General features: G+C 44.0%; 2 long non-coding RNA genes across 7 annotated transcripts in view; both read right to left on the bottom strand.

The window, feature by feature from the left end:
- LOC140456940 (uncharacterized) overlaps positions 1-3,458 on the bottom strand; it is a 41,969-nt gene extending 38,511 nt beyond the window's left edge. Inside the window, exon 1 of one of the 4 annotated variants that reach the window (XR_011953236.1) lies at positions 1,920-3,458. This is a non-coding gene — a long non-coding RNA (uncharacterized lncRNA). The remainder of the gene's footprint in view (positions 1-1,919) is intronic. The other 3 variants (XR_011953234.1, XR_011953237.1, XR_011953238.1) reach the window with 3 other exon arrangements.
- A 3,544-nt stretch (positions 3,459-7,002) lies between these two features.
- On the bottom strand, positions 7,003-17,665 carry LOC140456941 (uncharacterized). Of its 3 annotated transcripts, none has more exons than XR_011953240.1 (5): positions 17,597-17,665; positions 16,852-16,958; positions 14,028-14,110; positions 10,833-10,919; positions 7,003-7,104 (listed from the first exon to the last, which is right to left on the bottom strand). It is a non-coding gene; the product is annotated as an uncharacterized lncRNA (long non-coding RNA). The 3 variants fall into 3 exon arrangements; XR_011953241.1 differs by lacking the exon at positions 7,003-7,104 and adding an exon at positions 9,589-9,818; XR_011953239.1 differs by lacking the exons at positions 7,003-7,104; positions 10,833-10,919 and adding an exon at positions 11,815-11,946.
- Positions 17,666-19,127: the final 1,462 nt, after the last annotated feature.

The raw sequence follows: 19,127 nt of genomic DNA, 5'->3' as shown, positions 1-19,127 counted from the left end.
CTCTGCAACAGAATTACTGACTGAGGTGGTCAGGTCCTAAAGGGTATAGCTGCTCAACTGAGTCTACAGCGGGTGGTGAGGGAACCAACAAGAGGGAAAAACAAGAGTGATCTCATTGTTATGAATTGACCAGCTGCAGATCCATCTGTCCATGACAGTATCAGTACGAGCGACCATCACACATTCCTTTTGGAAACACAAGTCTTAGCTTAAGGTTGAGAAAAACCTCCATCGCGTTGAGTGGCACTATCACCGTTCTAAATGGGACAGACTCTGAAGAGATGTAGGATCTCAAACTCGGTATCTCTGAGGCACTGTGGGACATCAACAGCAGCAGAACTGTACTCCAGCACAATCTGTAATCTCATGGGTTTGCAAATCCCGCTCTCACCCATCACAATGGACAGGAAAGGAGGGCATGCCATGAGCAGCACCAGGCAGACTTAAAAATGAAGTGCCAACCTGGTGAATCTACCAAACAGGACCATCTGCATTTCAAACAGCATCAGCAGCAAGCAACAGAGCTAAGTGATCCTACATCCAGTGGAACCGATCGGAGCTCTGCAGTTCTGCCACACCCAGTTGTGAACGGTGATGGACAATTAAACAACTCACTGAAGGAAGCATCACAGATATCCCCACCCTGACTGATGGAGGGGCCTCACACACCCATGCACCAGATAAGACAACAGCATTTGCAGCAATCTGCATCCAGAAGTGCAAAGTGGGATGATCCATCTCAGCCTTCTCCAGTGGTTTCTAACATCACAGATGTGAGTTTAAGCCAGTTCGGTTGAGTTTGAATAACATCAAGAAATGGTTAAGTCGTGCAAAGGCTATGGGCCCTGCAAATATTCTGGCAATAACACTGATGGTTTGTGCTCCTGAACTTGCCACCCACCAAGCCAAGTACCGCTCCAGCACTGGCATCGACCAACAATGTGGAACATTGCCCAGGGATGTTCAACACAAAAACACAGGGCAATACAACCCAGCCAATTTCCATCTATCAGTCCACACTCGATCAGCAGTAAAGTGATGGAAAATGTTATCAATAGGGCTATCAAGCAGCAGCTGCTCAGCAACAGCCAGCTGAGTGACACTCATTTTAGGCTCCACCAGGACCACTCAGCTCCTGATTGTGTTACCGCCCTGATTCACAACCTGACAACCAGCTGAATCCCAGAGGCGAGGTGAGGGTGACAGCCCAGTCCCACTCTAAGGCCACTAAGCTGATTCCACCCTTGTCTCAGCTCATATACTCTCATCCATCTTGTCATATCTCCAGACTTCATTATCCAAACACACTCCTGGCCAGCTTCCCACATTCAACCTCCCTGTAATCTCAAGAAAAACTAAATCTCTATTGCCCAAGTACTCCCTTGTACCAGAACTTGTTGATCCATCAAAAGGCTGCTATTCATAATCAAGAACATAGAGCTACAGCGATGTATAGCTTGGAAACAGACCCTTCAATCCAACCCGTCCATGCCGACCAGATATTCCAACCCAATCTAGTCTCACCTGCCAGCATCCGGCCCACATCCCTCAATTTAAAATTCTCACCCTTGATTTAATTCCTGGTTGTGATCATCCCTAGCTCACTGCGTCACACACCCTTTGAGACCTCGACAACCCATTCTGTTCGAGACTCCCAATGATCTGTTAATTCATTACTTCACCAGTGTGGCTGCTTTCACAGTTGCCAAAGCAACACGTTCTGAAATTCACAGCCAAAACCTCTCAGGTGTGCTTTCCTCCTTTAAGACATTTCTCAAAACCTGCTTATTTGGCAATGCTTTTGGTCACCTGACCTAATATCACCATCTCTGGCCTTATGTTTAAAATTCTAAATAATATTTTTGTGGAATTATAAGCATGACAATAAAAATATGAACTGTTGTTGATTTGGACATTACCTTCAGATCTTTACTGTTGCTGAATGAATACTCTGTAATGTCTCTTACCCAACCACATTGTGGGAGCACCTTCACCACACAAACTGCAGCTGTACAAGAAAGTCAAACATCACCCTCTCCCAGGCAACAGGGATTTGGCATTTATCACTAGTATCTGTGGAAGGAGAAACACAGTTGATGTTTCAAGGAGTGCAAAATGGATTACAGGGAATGAAAACGGTGCAGAATGAGATAGTCAGAAATGGAAGGAAGATACACTTGCTTATTGGAAAAAGGAATTCTCGACCATTAAAGATTTTCCGGAAAATATTGATAAGCAGCACATGGTCAGGGGCTGGGCGGCAGTGAAAAATTAACTTACAAAAATGTCTGTAACAATAATAGTAAAAAACCAAACAGACCAAAAATACACCCATTGTTCAAGATTGAGGAAGCTAGATATTGACAAAGTGGTCATGAGGGAACCCAGAGATGAAGCAGAGCAGTATAAGCTGTTATGATCCCACAGTCATAGAGACGTATTGCACCGACACAGACCCTTCGGTCTAACTCATCCTTGCCAAACAGGTATCCGAACCTAGTCTATTCCCATTTGCCAGCACTTGGCCTATATCCCTGTAAACGCTTCCTAAACATATCATATGTCTAGTTAGATGCCTTTAACATGTTTTAATTGTACTAGCCTCCATCACTTCCTCTGGCAGCTCATTCCACCCACTGCATGAAAGAGTTGTCCTTTAGGCCCCTTTGAAATTTTCTCCGTTCACCCTAAAGCAATGCCCTCTAATTCTGGACACCACCACTCCAGGGAAAACACCTTGTTCATTTACTCTATTCATGCCCCTCATGATTGTATAAATCTCTATAACATCACTGCTCAGCCTATGGCACTCCAGGGAAAACAGCCCCAGCCTTTTATGCCTCACCCTGTAGCTCAAATCCTCCAACCCTAACAACATCCTTGTAAGTCTTTTATGAAACCTTTCAAGTTTCACAGCACCCTTCTGATAGGAGGTAGGCCAGAATTGCACACAATATTCCAAAAGTGACCTAACGAATGTCCTGTATAGTAACATGACCTCCCACATCCTATACTCAATGCTCGAATCAATAAAGGAAAATATACTAAACACCTTCTTCAGCATCCTATCCTTGACTTGCAAGGACTATGAACCTTCAGTCCAAGGTCTCTTTGTTCCGCAAACATCTCCAGGGCCTTGTCATTCAGTGTATAAGTCCTGCCCTGATTTGGTTTTCCAAAATGCAGCACCTCACATTTATCTAAATTATACCCCATCTGACCAATATCTCATTGTAATCTGAGGTAACGTTCTTGATTATCCACAACACCTCCAATTTTGTATGACCTGCAAACTCATTTACGATACCAAATCATTTAAATGAATGACGAAACAAATCCAGAAATAAACATCCATTTCTCTGAGATTGAATGTGCTCTGTGTAAATCCTGCCCAATGACTCTGTACCAGAGAAAGGCTGCACATGCGCCTGGCTGCACCTTGCCCCCTACAAAACTGGTGGCTCCGCATGTTTCCAGTGAATTCTTGCCCCAAATAAAGATGGTGGCGCGCACCCATGCCTGCAGCCACACAGAGGCAAAATCCCCGTTTACTGAAAACACAAGACTGTGATGTTCAAATTTGTGTTTTCCGATGTGCACATTTTGTTTGTAAAACCTCTCCGCTCATACAGAATCTCTCTCACCTCCTGCGGTTCCACAGACAGCCTTGATTTGCGGTTACCTATTATCTGTCTGGTTACTCATTTGTCCTTAGTGTATTTGTACAATCACCTTTGATTCTCCTTAAACCTATTTCCTAAAGCTATCTCATGTCCCCTTTTTGCCCTCCTGGTTTACCTCGAGTATACTCCTACTGCCCCTATACTCCTCTAGGGATTCACACAAACACAGCTCTCTATACCTGCCATACGCCTGCTTCATTTTCTTGACCAGGCTCTCAATTTCTTTCAACAGGCGGCATTCTGTACACCTACCAGCCTTGGCCTTAACAGGAACATACTGTCTGTGTACTCTCATTGTCGCAGGCCAATGGAGGCAATGGCAGATGAGGATACAGAAGCAATCATTCCCAGTAAAGAGGTAATGTTGGGAAAGATAACAGCCTAAAGGTAGATGGGTATCCAGGCTCTGATGGATTGCATCCCAGGGAATAAAGGAGATGGGGGGGGGGGGGGGGGGGGGGGGCTGGGGGGGTGGGGGGGGGGGTGGAGAATAACAAATAGACTCGTGAAAATTCACTAAAAGTTGGTGGATTCTGGAATGGTTTTGACAGACTGGAAGCTGCAAATGTGGTGCCACTATTTTTCAAAAGGACCCGTTAGCTTAACATCTGTAGTGGAGAAAATGCTTGAACCTCTCAAGGAAGTAGTGGTGAGATATCTGGGTAGAAATTGTCTCATTGAGCAGACACAGCATGGATTCAGGAAAGACAGGTCATGTAGAACACATTTACTGGAATTATTTGAGGATACGACGAGTGCGTTGGACAAGGTGGACTCGGTGGATGTGGTGTACCTGGATTTCCAGAAGGTATCCGATAAGTTGCCACACAAAAAGCTGCTGAATAAGGTAAAGATGCACAGCATTATTGGTAATGTATTATCATAGATACAGGATCGGTTAACCAGCAAAAAATAAAGAATGGGGATAAATGGGTGTTTGGATTAGTGTTGGCACTACAACTGTTTGCAATTTACACAAATGTTTTGGAGTTGAGGACCAAGTGTCCGGTGTCAGAGTTCACATTTGATACAAAGATGAGGTAGAGCAATGTCTGCAGAGGCCACTGTCAGTCTGCACAGGGATACAGATAGGTTAAGTGAATGATCTGGCAGATGGAGTTCAATGTTGGGAAATGTGAGGTCATCCATTTTGGTCGTACGAACAGAAAACTGGATGATGAAATGGTGAAATCTTGCAGCATTCTGCTGTGCAGAGAGAGCTGGGTGGCCTTGTGCATGAATCTCAGGAAGTTGGTTTGCAGGTGCAGCAGGTAATTATGGCAGTGAAGGGAATATTGTCCTTCATTGCTAGAGGTATGGTTATGTTGCAGCTGTACAGGATGCTGGTGAGGCCACACCTGGAGTACTGTGTCCAGGTTTGGTCCCCTTACATTAGCAAGGATGCACTGGCACAGGAGGTTCACTAGTTTGAGTTGGGAGTTGAGAGGGTTGGTGTATGTGGAGAGATTGAGAAAACTGGTTCTATAATCATTGTAATTTAGAGGAATGGGAGGTTGGATAGGAAAAAATAAAATTATGAAGGGAGTAGATAAGATAGAAGCAGGGAGGCTATTTCCACTGGGGTCGGTTCAAACTACAGAGCATTACCTCAAAATAAGGGGGAGCAGATTTAGGACTGAGTTCAGGAGGAGCTTCTTCAGCTAAAGGGTTGTGAATCTGTGGAATTCCCTGCCGAGTGCAGCATTTGACGTTATCAACTTGAATGCTTTTAAGGCAAAATGTAGATTTGTGAACAGGAAAGGAATTAAGGGTTATGGTGAGAGAGCAGGAATGTGGAGCTGAGGCCATGAAAAGCTCAGCCCTGATCTTATTGAATGGTAGAGCAGGCTTGAGGGGCCAGATGAACGTTCTTGCCTTGTGCCATCAAAATTGGCCTTTGTCCAATTCAGAACCTTAACTTTTCGATCTGGTCTATTATTTTCTGTAAATATTTTAAAAATAGAATTATCAGAGAATCCCAACAGTGTGGAAACAGGTCATTCAGCCCATCACATTGATACTGACCCTGAAAGCCTCTTAACCTGCCCCTGTAACATTGCATTTCCCAGAGCCTGCACATCCCTGAACATTACGGGCAATTCAGCCTGGATAATCCACCCAACCTGCACATCTTTGGACTGTGGGAGGAAACCAGAGGGCCCAGACGAAATCCATGCAGAAAACCCCAATAAGGTGATCATCCCATTCTCATTTCCCAGTTCCACCTAAATAACTTCACTGACCATACTCCCAGGAATATCCTCCCTAAGCAAAAACATAATGCTATTTCGAATCAAAAATGCCACTCCCCCTCCTCTCTTGTCCCCCTTCCTATCCTTGCTATAGCATCTATACCTTGGAACATTAAGCTGCCAGGCCTATCCATCCCTGAGTGATGCCTCTGTAATTGCTATAATATCCCAGTGCCATGTTCAAAACCACACCCTGAGCTCATCTGCTTTCCCTGTCAGGCATCTTCTATTGAAGTAAATGCAGTGCAACTGCTCAGTCCGTCTTCATTCTGTTCCTTGCCCTTGCCTGCCTTGACTATTTGACTTCTGAACTGTACCAGCCTCAGACATACCTCTATTCTCACTACCTTCTTGGGTTTATACCCACTCCCTCACTGGTTTAATGCCTCCCGAGTATCACCAGCCAGTCTCCCTGCCTAGATATTAGACACCTTCCAATTGAGGTACAATCCATCCTTCTTATGCAGGTCAACTCTACTCCAGAGGAGATCATAATGATCCAAAAAACGTGAATCCTTTTCCCCTGCACCAGCTCCTTAGCCACCGATCCAGCACCACCTCCTCCTCTGTAATATGGACATTTTTCAAGATGACACCATTTATTTCCCCACATTCTATATCTCCCATGTACTTCTTCACAGTAAACACTAATGCAAAATACTTGTTTCCTATCTCACCCATCGCCTGCAGCTCCACACAATGGCTGCCTTGCTGATCTTTGAGGGTCTCTATTTTCTCCCTAGTTAGCCTTTTTTTTTCCATGTATTTACAAAAGCCCTTCGGATTATCCTTAACCCTATTTGCCAAAGCTATCTCACGGCCCTTTTTTGACTCCTGATTTCTCTTTTAATTATACTCCTACTGCCTTTATACTCAAAAAATTTTTTTGATTGGAATAAATGCAAAATATAACATCTTGACAAAACAAACGAGGGCAGGACTTACACTCAATAAAAGTAGAGCCTTGAGTAGTGATATGGGAACAAAGCGACCGAGGGCTTCAGGTCTTTGAAATTTGTGTTACATGTAGACAGGGTGGTTAAGAAAGTGCTTAGCACACTTACCTTCATTATTCAGACCTTTGAGTCCAGGAGTTGGGACGTTATGTTGAGGATGTACAGGACGTTGGGGAGGCCTCTTCTGGAATACGCTGTCCAGTTCTGGTTGTACTGTTATAGGAAGGATATTAAATTGGAGCAGGTTCAGAAGAGATTTACCAGGATGTTGCCATGAATGGAGGGATTGTGTTCTAAGGAGAGGCTGGATAGGCTGGGAATTTTTTTCACTGGCGTGCACGAGGTTGAGGGGTCACCTTATTACAGGTTTACAAAATCAGAAAGTGTTTTGCTGGGGGGGGGAGGGGGGGGGGATTCAAAACTGTGTTGCATTCATTTTGAGAAGAAATTAGAAAGATTTCAGAAAAGACATTAGGGTTTTTTAAAAAATTATACATGTGAAATGAACTTCCAGAGGAAGTGGTAGCTGTGAATACAATTACAATATTTAAAAGACATTCAGATAAGTACATAACTAGGAAATATTTGGATGGATGTGGACCAAGCGGAGGCAGGTACAATTAGTTCAGTTTGGAATTATGGTTGGCATGGACTGGTTGGACCACAGGGCCTGTTTCCTTGCTGTATAACATTATGACTCTAATCCTCACTAACTCTAAATTCCTCCATCCTCACAACTCTCCCGATCACTGTCACTTCATCCAGCCTCACAACTCTTCCTGATTTATATAATTCCTCACCAGCCACAGAAAGCTCCCTATCTCATGTCCTCCAGTTTCTCAGATCTCTGCGATATGTGCCTTTCTTTAGTTCCAGCCTTGAGGATGCCCTCATTCACTCCGATTGGTTGGAGGACAAACTGGTACAACCTGGTCCTCCAGTACTGCCCTCTGCCCCCTATTGGCCTGCGCTGATATCAATCATTCGGGGCCCATTGTGAGGTGAGTGGTGGGATCCTCCCTCTCTCTGCCCTGGGATGAGCTTCAACATTCACAGTCAATGGGGGCAGTATCACAGAGCACAGAGGCTGGGGCTATTCAGCCCATTTGGGATGTACCCTCTTCCTCTGGAGATGCTGCAAATCTGTCCCAATTCCCTTCCCCTTTGCCCATAGCCCCCCAAATCTTCCCTTAAAAAGTAAAATTCTAAATCTGATTATGAATAACTGCTGAGTCTGTGTCCAGCTGCCATTCAGACTGTTCCAGATACTCAGAACTTACTGAATAAAATAATGTTCACATATTCACATTATTTGCCAATTACCTGAAAATAGTTACTAAAATTGTGACTTTGTTAACAATTCCCCTCACTCTGCAGATTAGATATCCTAGAAACAAATTTGCACCTGGTCAAAATCACTGCTTAACCTTCTCAGCTCCAAGGACAATTATCTGTGCTTCTGCTAGCTCTCCACAAAAGAGGAACACATCTTATTTTCATTTATTAGTGTCATAGAGATGTACAGCACAGAAACAGACCTTTGGTCCAATTTGTCCATGACAACGAGGAATCCTCAACAAACGGAGTCCCATTTGCCAGCTATTGGTCCGTATCATTGGAAACTCTTCCTATTCACGTACCCAATCGGATGCCTTTCAAATGTTGTAATTGTATCAGCCTCCACTACTTCATCCGGCAGCTCATTCCACACATACACCACACAGCTTGAAAACTTTGCCCCTTAGATCCATTTTAAGTCCTTGCCCTCTCAACTTTAGTCCATGTGATCTTGTTTTGAACCCAACTAACTGGGGGGAAATGACCCTGGCTGTTCACCTTATCCATGCCCTTCATGACTTTATCGATCTCCATGAAGTCACCTCTCAGTCTTTGCCTCTCCAGGGAAATTAACCCTGGCCTATTCACCCTCTCCCTGTAGCCCAAATCCTCCAACCCGAGCAAAGTCTTTGAAAATCTTGTCTGAACTCTTTCAAGATTCACAACATCCTTTCCAGAACAGGGAATTTCGAACTTAAAACATAATTCCTGAAATGGCTTAATCAATGTCCTGTCCAACCAGAATTTGACGTCCCAGCTTCTGAACTCAATGCATTGACCAATAAATATAAGCATAACAAACACCACCTTCACTAGTCTGTCTACCTTCGACTCTACTTTCAAGGAACAATGAACCTGCACTCCATGGTCTCTATGTTCAGCAACATTCCCAAGGACTTTACCATTAAGTGTACAAGACCTGCTCTGATTTGCCTTTCCAAATTCCAACAGCTTACATTTGTCTAAATTGAGCCCAGTCTGCCATTCCTCGCTCCAATGGCCCATCTGGTCAAGATACTGTTGCATTCTGAACTAACCTTCTTCATTGTCCACTACACCTCCAATTTTGGTGTCTTCTGTAAACCCACTGATCATATCTCATACATTCACATCCAAGTCATTTATTTAAGGACCTAATACCCATTCCTCCAGGACAATGCTGCTCACAGGCCTCCAGTCCGCAAAGCAAGCCTCCATCACCACCCTCTGCCTCCTACCTTCAAGCCAGTTTTGTATCCAAATGGCTAGTTCTCCCAACATTCCATGTTATCTAACCTTGCTAACGAGTCTGCTATGTGGAACATCGTTCAGTGTCCATATAGACAACGTCCACAGTCTGCCTTCATTAATCATCTTTGTCACATCTTCAAAAAAACTCAATTAAGTTAGAGAGAGAGAATTTCCCACACACAAAGCCATGTTGACTATCCCTAATCAATCCTCGTCTTTCCAAATACATGTAAATCCTGTCCCTCAGAATCCCTTCCAACAACTTACCTACCACTGACGTTAGGTTGACTGTTCTCTTGTTCCCTGGCCTTTCCTTCCCACCTTTTTAAAATAATGGCACCCATCTTCCAGCACCTCACCTGTCACAAACAATGATATAAATACCTTAGGGAGGGGCACTGCCAACACCTTCCTAGCTTTCCACAAATTTCTGGAATACACCTGATCAGGTCCCAGGGATTTATCCACCTTGCTACTGTTTAAGACATCCAGTACTTCCTCCTCTGTAACATAGACACTTTTCAAGTTATCACTATTTATTTCTCCAAACTCTCTAGAATAGAATAGCATAGTATTTCTCCCACATCCTGTTGTTCCATAAATGGCCTTGTTGATCTTTAAGGGGTCCTATTCTCTGTCTGGTTATTATTTTATGCTTAAAGTATTTGTAGAATCTCTTTGGATTCTCCTTAAACTATGTCCTGGAGATATTTCAAGTCCCCTTTTTGCTCTCCTGATTACCCTCGAGTACATTCCTGTAAAAACGTGATCCTGTACTCCCAATTCCTCCGCCTCTGCCATATCTGCTCCCAGAAGAAGCAATTCCACTCCAGGACATCCCAGAAAGGTTTCCTCTTTCAAGGACCGCATTTCCCTCCCACTTGATCAACAATGCACTCCAACGCATATCCTCCACTTCTTGTACCTCCGCCTTCCCCCCACCCCTCCAACCACAATAAGAATATAATCCTCCGGTCCTCACCTGCCACCCATTAATCTCCATTAACCTCTGCCATTTCTGCTACCTACAGTCAGACCCCACCACGAGGGATATATCTCCCTCCCCAGCCCTTTCTATCTTCTGCAGAGACCATGGGATCTTTGGTGCTGATGTGCTGCCCCACGGATACTTCAGTCACTCACCCTGCCAAATGGCCGAGTGAGATTATCACTAGATGGATAATCCAGACACCCAGATAATGTTCTGGGGCCCAGGGTTTGGATCCCGTCACTGCAGACAGTGGAATGTGAGTTCAATAAAAATTTGGAATTAAGAATCTATTAAAAGACCATGAATCCATTGTTGAATATTGCGAAAAAAAAACTCATCAGATTCACTAATATCCTTCAGGGAAGGAATCTGCCATCCTTACCTGGTCTGGCCTACATGTGACTCCAGACCCACAGCAATGAAGTTGACTCTTTACTGCCCTTTGGGCCCAGTCAGTGACACCCTCATCCTGTGAATGAATAACAAAGAAAGTCAAGTCTTGTACACAACCATACTGTTCTTACAGATAAGTGATCTCTCAGTAAATTTGCTTCTCAACTCCCTGCTGACTATTGGGGAAGTGGAGAGGCGGTCAATAGTACCATCCCAATAAGGGGATCATCCCTTTCTTATTTCTCAGTTCTGCCTGGATGTACTCCCAGGAATACCCTCTTGAAGCCCAGCTGTAATGTTATCCCTAATCAAAAATACCTCTTCCCCTGCTCTGTTGCCCCCTTTCTATCTTTGCTATAGCATCTATACACTGGAACATTAAGGTGCTGGTCCTATCCATCATTAAGTTATGCCTCTGTAATTGCTATAATATTCCAGTGCGATGTTCAAAACCATACCCTGAGCTCCTCTGCCCCCTGCATTGAAACATATGCAGTGTAACTGCTCATTCTGTTCCTTGCCCTTGTTTGCCTTGACTGTTTGATGTCTGAACTGTACAAGCATCAGACTTAGCTCTTCGCTCACTCTCTCTCTGGGTTTACCCACATTCCTTCACTGGTTTAATGCCTCCTTAATAGCACTAGCAATTGTTCCCTTCCAGTGCCAGTACAATCCATCCTTCTGATGGAGGTCAATTCTACCCCACAAGAGATTCCAATGATCCGATAATGTGAACTCTTCTATTCCCATGTCATTGATACCAATAAACAACAGCCTCCCCTCAAAATGGTTATTCTCCCCTTTAAGAATATTCTGCTCCCTCTCTGAGACATCCTTATACAAAAATTACACATTCGAATAATAAACCATACACTCATCAGGTCATCATAAAAGGATTACAGGACACATTGAAGGTTTGGGGAGACCTTTTGAGAGAATGCGACGATTCAAAGGAGAATTTTTAAGCAGCAAATGGGATTGATCTGGAACACAATACTCACACACACAATGCGAATATCCAGATCCTGATATACTGAGTAATTCAATCAGAGTTTAGCAGAATATTTACTGAGATTACCATCTGAATGTCCACCTGTAATATTCTGTAATACAAGTTTATAAAATCTGTCACTATCAGTTCAAGTTAGAAGCTCACACCATCCCCTCCTTATGGCCCAGGATTACTGTACATATTACCCTTGAGGACATCAGCAGTCAACTCAGAGGGAAATCTGTGGGTTTCTAGGAGATTCCAACTTGAGATCTCATGTGACTGAACACAGCTGTTCTTTGACACATTGGAGAAAATGATCCAAGCGTCAGTGAGTTATGGGGAACAAGAATGACTTTCTTTTCTTTCATTCCGTCCTGCCGCTCTGCCTCATCAATAAGACACGGGTGTGAAAGGCTAATGCCTAACGATGGGCACGTTGTCTCCATCCTGACCAATGGGTAGGAAGATCCTCCCAATCACTCCAAAGCGTATCCCTAAAAAGATAGCAACTCTGTCTGCTTCCCACTGCCCAGTGCTCCCAGTAAATGTTTGGAAGAATGGGAAGGGGGGATATCTCCTAGAAAAGGCATAACTGTAAAGGTCTAAGAGGATTATGAAAAGAGAGAGATGCACAGGAGAAGGAGGCAACAAGTTGCCAGATGGGGTGTAACTTGGGAAAAATGGGAAGTTGCTCATTTTGGAGGAGATAATAAAAGAACAAAGTACTATTTAAATGGTGGAAACTGTAGAAAGCTGCACCACAAAGGGACCTGGGGTAATTGTTCAGTAAACACAGAAAGCTACCACACAGTTACACCAGGGAATCAGGAAGGGGAATCGAATGTTTGTTTCAAAAGTTTTCAGTATTAGAGTTTGGAGTATATACCTGAGAGTAACGTGTGGAAGTGCTGGTGAGACCACCATATCTGCAGTAATGAGAGCAGTTTTGGTCCCTTTAGAGAAGGAAATATGTCACTTTATTGGAGGCATTTCAGGGAAGATTCAATGAGATGATCCCTGGTTTGGAGGGATTATCTTTTAAATAAAGGCTGAAAAGTTTGGAACTCTACTCACTGGATTTTGGAGAAAGAGAGGTGATCTCATTGATACAGATGGGATTCTTAAGGGGTTTGACAGGATAAATACTGAGAGGATGTGTCCGAGGGTAAATACTGAGAGGGGAGTCTGAAACCAGATTCTGAGTTACGGAATCAAGAGTTCTGTTTTGGATTCAAGTATAAGGGAACACCGACGTGGGTAAGGGGTTTCAGTAGCAATGGAGCTGGGGTGAGGTGGAGAAAAGCAACTTTTAAAAGATTGGATTTCCTGGTGCTGTGATTGTGTGGATGTCTGATCAAAAGGTCACCTTGGGGTCAGATATAACAGCAATATTGTTGAGTGTCGTTCTGCCTCAGAGTTCCCAGTGGGAGGGAGGGGCTCAGCAGTAAGGCAATGGGTTTAACCTTGACAATGTTTCATTGGAGGAAATTGCAGCTAATCGACGAGTGAGAATGTGATAAGCAGTTTGATAACTGAGTAACAGTGGAGTAATGGAGAGGGATGATGGGGAGGGAGAGCTGGGCATCGTCAGTGTACATGTCAAACCTAACAGTGTTTTTGGATGATATCACCTCCTGGCACTGTGTACGTGAGATACAGGAGAGACCAAGGATAGATCGTTGAGGGACACCAAATGCAAGGAATTCAGAAAGGAAAGGGAGAGTGGAGATGGAGCAGGATTTTCCAACAACGGTGAGGTCAAATATTAGTTTTTCACAGAATGGGAGAGAAGGACATAACCAGAAAAGACCAACAGACAGAACAAGGAACAATATCTATGAATTGGCGAGGGGGAGTGATGAGGCAGCAGTGGAGGAAAGAGAGTTGGAAAGTGAGTTTAGTGAGATTAGGGTAAAGGGTCAAGGTGAGCTCTGATAAGGCTTGAAAAGACACTGGAGAAAGATGTAGGTTTAGGACAAAAACCAGGAACACCACGTGAGGCAGTTTGGCTCAGTGGGCTAGTGGGAGGGAGAGAAGCAGCTGATCGGATTATCTCAGTCTTAGTGACAGAGAAACTCCATGTGCTCCTCACTCGTTGTTGGAGGGGAGGATGGAGGAGACAGGATGATGGACAGTGTTTTACAAAGAAACAAAACCAGGGTTAGTGATATTTAAAATGACTGATCAAACCTGATGTATTTAGCTTTTATCCAGAATATTAAAACAAACGACTGAAGTCCTGGTTCGAATCCCATCTTGGCAGATGGTGGAATCTGAATTCAAGAAAAAAACAACGTATTAGGAATCTCCTGATCTCCATGAAACCATTGTCAATGGCGAAAAAAATCCTGCCAACCTGATAGCGGCCCAGCCAGCTACTCACTGTACTAATCACTGCAAAGTCTCAACACAGGAATGAAACTGGATGGACCAGTTGGCAACTAACACGGCACCAGAAATTACAACCACAGAATCAGCCCTCTCGATGGTGCAACGTCCTCCAGACTAACATATGGATTTTGGTGCCAAAATGTGCAGAGCTGTCTCACAGACTAGTCAAGGAACAGCCTGACATAGTCAAACTCACGGAATCTTCCCTTACAGACAATGACCAGACACCACCATCACCACCAATAGATATCGAGAGTGTTGTGCTGGAAAAGCACAACAGGTCAGGCAGCATCCGAGGAGCAGGAGAATCGATGTTTCGAGCCTAAGCCCTTCATCAGCGTGACCTGCTGTGCTTTTCCAGCACCAGACTCTTGACTCTGATCTCCAGCATCTGCAGTCTTCACTTTCTCCTGAAATCTCTGGATATGACATACCAGGTAGAGGTGGTGGCACAGTGGTGTACAGATAGGGAAGATTTGCCCTGGGAGTACACAGCATTGGCTCCGGAGACCAGGAAGTCTCATGGCTCCTGCTGATTACCACATCCTGTCCTTGCTTGGCTGATGAATCACTTCTCCTTCATGTTGAATAACATTTGGAGGAAGCATCGAGGCAATAAAATGGTGTCAATTGTACTCTGGGTACAGGATTTCAATGTCCACAATTGAGACTAGCTCTGTAATAGAATTACTGACTGAGGTGGTCAGGTCCTAAAGGGTATAGCTGCTCAACTGAGTCTACAGCGGGTGGTGAGGGAACCAACAAGAGGGAAAAACAAGAGTGATCTCATTGTTATGAATTGACCAGATGCAGATACATCTGTCCATGACAGTATCAGTACGAGCGACCATCACACATTCATTTTGGAGACAAAGACTTGCCTTAAAGTTGAGAAAAACCTCCATTGTGTTGAGTGACACTATCACCGTTCTAAATGGGACAGACTTTGAAAAGATGTAGGATCTCAAACTGGATCTCTCTGAGGCACTGTGGGACATCAACAGCAGCAGAACTGTACTCCAGCACAATCTGTATTCTCATGGGTTTGCAAATCCTGCTCGCACCCATCACAATGGACAGGAAAGGAGGGCATGCCATGAGCAGCACCAGGCAGACTTAAAACTGAAGTGCCAACCTGGTGAAGCCATAAAACAGAACTACCAGCATATCAAACAGCATCAGCAGCAAGCAACAGAGCTAAGTGATCCTACATCCAATGGAACAGATCGGAGCTCTGCAGTTCTGCTACACCCAGTTGTGAACGGTGATGGACAATTAAACAACTCACTGGAGGAAGTATCACAGAAATCCCCACCCTTACTGATGGAGGGGCCTCACACACCCATGCACCAGATAAGACGACAGCATTTGCAGCAATCTTCAGCCAGAAGTGCAAAGCGGGATGATCCATCTCAGCCTTCTCCAGTGGTTTCCAACATCACAGATGCGAGTTTTAAGCCAGTTTGATGCAGTTTGAATAACATCAAGAAATGGTTAAGTAGTGCAAAGGCTACGGGCCCTGCCAATATTCTGGCAATAATACTGATATCTTGTGCTCCAGAACTTGCCACCCACCAATCCAAGTACCGCTCCAGCACTGGCATCTACCGACAATGTGGAACATTGTCCAGGGATGTTCAACACAAAAACACTGGGCAATCCAACCCAGGCAAGTTCCATCTATCAGTGCACACTCGACCAGCAGTAAAGTGATGGAAGATGTCATTGACAGGGCTACCAAGCAGCAACTGCTCAGCAACAGTCAGCTCAGCGACACTCATTTTAGGCTCCACCAGGGCCACTCAGCTCCTGATTGTGTTACTGCCCTGATTCACAATCAGGCAACCAGCTGAATCCCAGAGGTGAGGTGAGGTGAGAGTGACAGCCCAGTCCCACTCCAAGACCACTATTTCTAGCTGATTCTACCCTTGTATCAGCTCATATACTCTCATCCACCTTGTATTATCTCCAGATTTCATTTTCCCAACACACTCAGGGCCAGCTTCCCACATTCAATCTCCCTGTAATCTCAAGAAAGTCTAAATCTCTGCTTGTTGATTCATCAAAAGGCTCCTAATTATAATCAACAGCATACAGCCAGAGAGATGTACAGCAAGGAAACAGACCCTTCGGTCCAACCCGTCCATGCCGACCAGATACCCCAACCCAATCTAGTCTCACCTGTCAGCACCTGGCCAATATCCCTCAAATTAAAATTCTCACACTTTATTTAATTCCTGGCTGTGATAATCCCTAGCTCCCTGCACCACACACACTTTGAGACCTCGACAACCCATTTTCTTCGAGACTCCCAACCATTTGATAATTCATTACTTCACCTGTGTGGCTGTTTCTACAGTTCCTGAAGCAGCTTGGTCTGAAATTTGCAGCCAAAACCTCACAGGTCTGCTTTCCACCTTTAAGACATCCCTCAAAACCTGCTTTTTGGCAATGCTTTTGGTCACTTGACCTAATATCTCCATCTATGACCTTATGTCTAAAGTTCTCAATCGTACTTTTGTGAAATTATTAGCATGATAATAAAAATACAAACTGTTGTTGATTTGGACATTATTTTCAAATTATCACTGTTGCTGAATGAATAATCTATAATACCACTTACCCAACCACATTGTAGGAGCACCTTCACCACACAAACTGCAGCTGTACATGAAAGTCAAACATCACCCTCTCCACAAGCAACAGGGCTTTGGCATTAATCACTGGTATCTGTGGAAGGAGAAACACAGTTGATGTTTCAGGGAGTGCAAAATGGATTACAGGGAATGAAAATGGTGCAGAATCTGATATTCAGAAATGGAAGGAAAATACACTTGCTTGTTGGAAAAAAGAATTCTTGACTGTCAAAAATATTCAAGAAAAAAGTAATCTGATAATAGAGTAGTACATGGTCAGGGGCTGGGCTGCAGTGAAAAACTCATTTACAAAGGGTCTATAAAAGTAATAATACAGGAGTAAACAGACCAAAAATACACCCATGGTTCGAGATTGAGGAAACTAGATATTGACAAAGTGGTTATGAGGGAGCCCAGAGGTGAATCAGAGCAGTATTGGCTGCTATGGTCCCAAAGACATTATACGAGAGAAAGGCTGCACATGCGCCTTGCTGCACCTTGCCCCCTACAAAGATGGCGGCTCCGCACGTGTCCAGTGAATCGTTGTCCCGAATAAAGATGGCGGCGCTCACTCAGGTCTGCAGCCGCACTGAGGCCATTCCTCATTTACTGCAAACACGGGACTGGGACGTTCAAATTTGTGTTTTCCGACGTGCACAATTTGTTTGTAAAACTTCTCCGCTCATAGCAGCACAGTTTTTCTCCCGTTTCCCTGTTTATTTCTTTCCTTACCGTATCCTTTCTCTCCATAACTTCGCGAGCATTCATTCCAGCGACTCTGCACCGCGCGCGAGGGTGATCACATGGTTTAGTTTAGCACCGCCCTTCATTCTCTTTGATTGGTTGAAGGACCAACATCCCGCTAGGTCATCCAGATCCGCCCACCGTCCTTTCATTGGTCCGGTGCTGACATCAATCACCCTCGGGTCACTTTGTTGGCTAGAGCATGCGCAGTGTGTCCTGCTTTTGCAGATATGTTGGATAATGTGATGGGAGAGTTCACTGAGGGGAAGGATCCCTTTGTGTGAGCTCTGCAGTAGATTTCCTTTATTCATGGAGGGAATTGCCTTCCTGCTCATGTCTGTATAGCTGTGATTGATGAGTCAATGCCATCTGAATCAGTACATAAACACCCCATTTTCACAACATCTGAGATCTTTAGCACATTGTATCACGCTCTTCTTTAGAAACAAAAACACATGAAACGGAGCCTCAAGGAAACGGAGCAGGAGTAGGGCATTCATCGCCTTCAGCTTGTTCCCCATTCTATCAGATCATGGCTTGGCCAATCCAGACCTCAACACCTCTTTTATGCTTGATCCGCATAGCCCTCAACTGCTCAATATTTCAAAAATCTATCTGCCCTCTTTTAAAATAATTTGAGACAGAGTCACGGATTCCCTACTATGTGGAAACAAGCTCTTAGTCCAACAAGCCAGAACAACCCTCCGAAGAGTAACCCAACCATTCCCCTCCCACATTTAACTTTCACAATTGTTTGGGCGAGAAAATTCTAGCCATTCACTGAGAGAAAAAATACATTCCTTTTTCTAAAATGAATGTTCCCTTATGTAATGTCCCCTGGTTTGAGACTTCACTGGTGCTAGAAGATCTAGTCAACATCTACCCTGTCAAGCTCCTCAGAATCTTGTTTCCATTAGATCACCCCTGCTTATCAATTCTTGTTCGGTCAACCCTTTTGTCCTCAAAGCAGCTAAGTGAATCTTTTTTGAATGGTGTCCGATGTTAGTTTATCCTTTATTAAATATGGGAGCTAACATTGTATACAGTACTCCAAGTGAAGACTCAGCAACAGCCAGTGTGGTTAACCAATCCTCAGTCCATGCTAATACATTACCCCGATACCACAAGCTCCTAAATTGTGCAATTAACTTTTATGTAGCACCTTATCATTTACACTTTTAAAATCCAAATCCAGAACATCATTCGATTACCCTTTATCAGCCCTGCTTGTTATCTCCTCAATGAACTGTCGCTAAATTTGTCAAATATAGTTTCTCTTTCACAAAACCCAGTCTACCATGTTTAATGATAAGCTTTTCCAAATGTCCTGCAATTTCTTTCTTTAATATTCGACTCTGTAGATTCTTTCAGTAGATTTGCAAAGTATAATTCCCCTCTCTTAAATCCATGCGGACTCTGTCCAATCCTGTCACTGTTCAGTAAGAAACTTGACTGTACTCCAATATAGGTAATAAATGTATCTGTATTTATTTTTAAAAATTGATTACTTATAAATGCT

The sequence above is a fragment of the Chiloscyllium punctatum genome, chromosome 31 (genome assembly GCF_047496795.1).
Source record: "Chiloscyllium punctatum isolate Juve2018m chromosome 31, sChiPun1.3, whole genome shotgun sequence".
In the NCBI taxonomy this organism is placed as follows: domain Eukaryota; kingdom Metazoa; phylum Chordata; class Chondrichthyes; order Orectolobiformes; family Hemiscylliidae; genus Chiloscyllium; species Chiloscyllium punctatum.
Note: the sequence above shows the minus strand (reverse complement) of the source record. Positions and strands in the feature narration are given on the sequence as shown.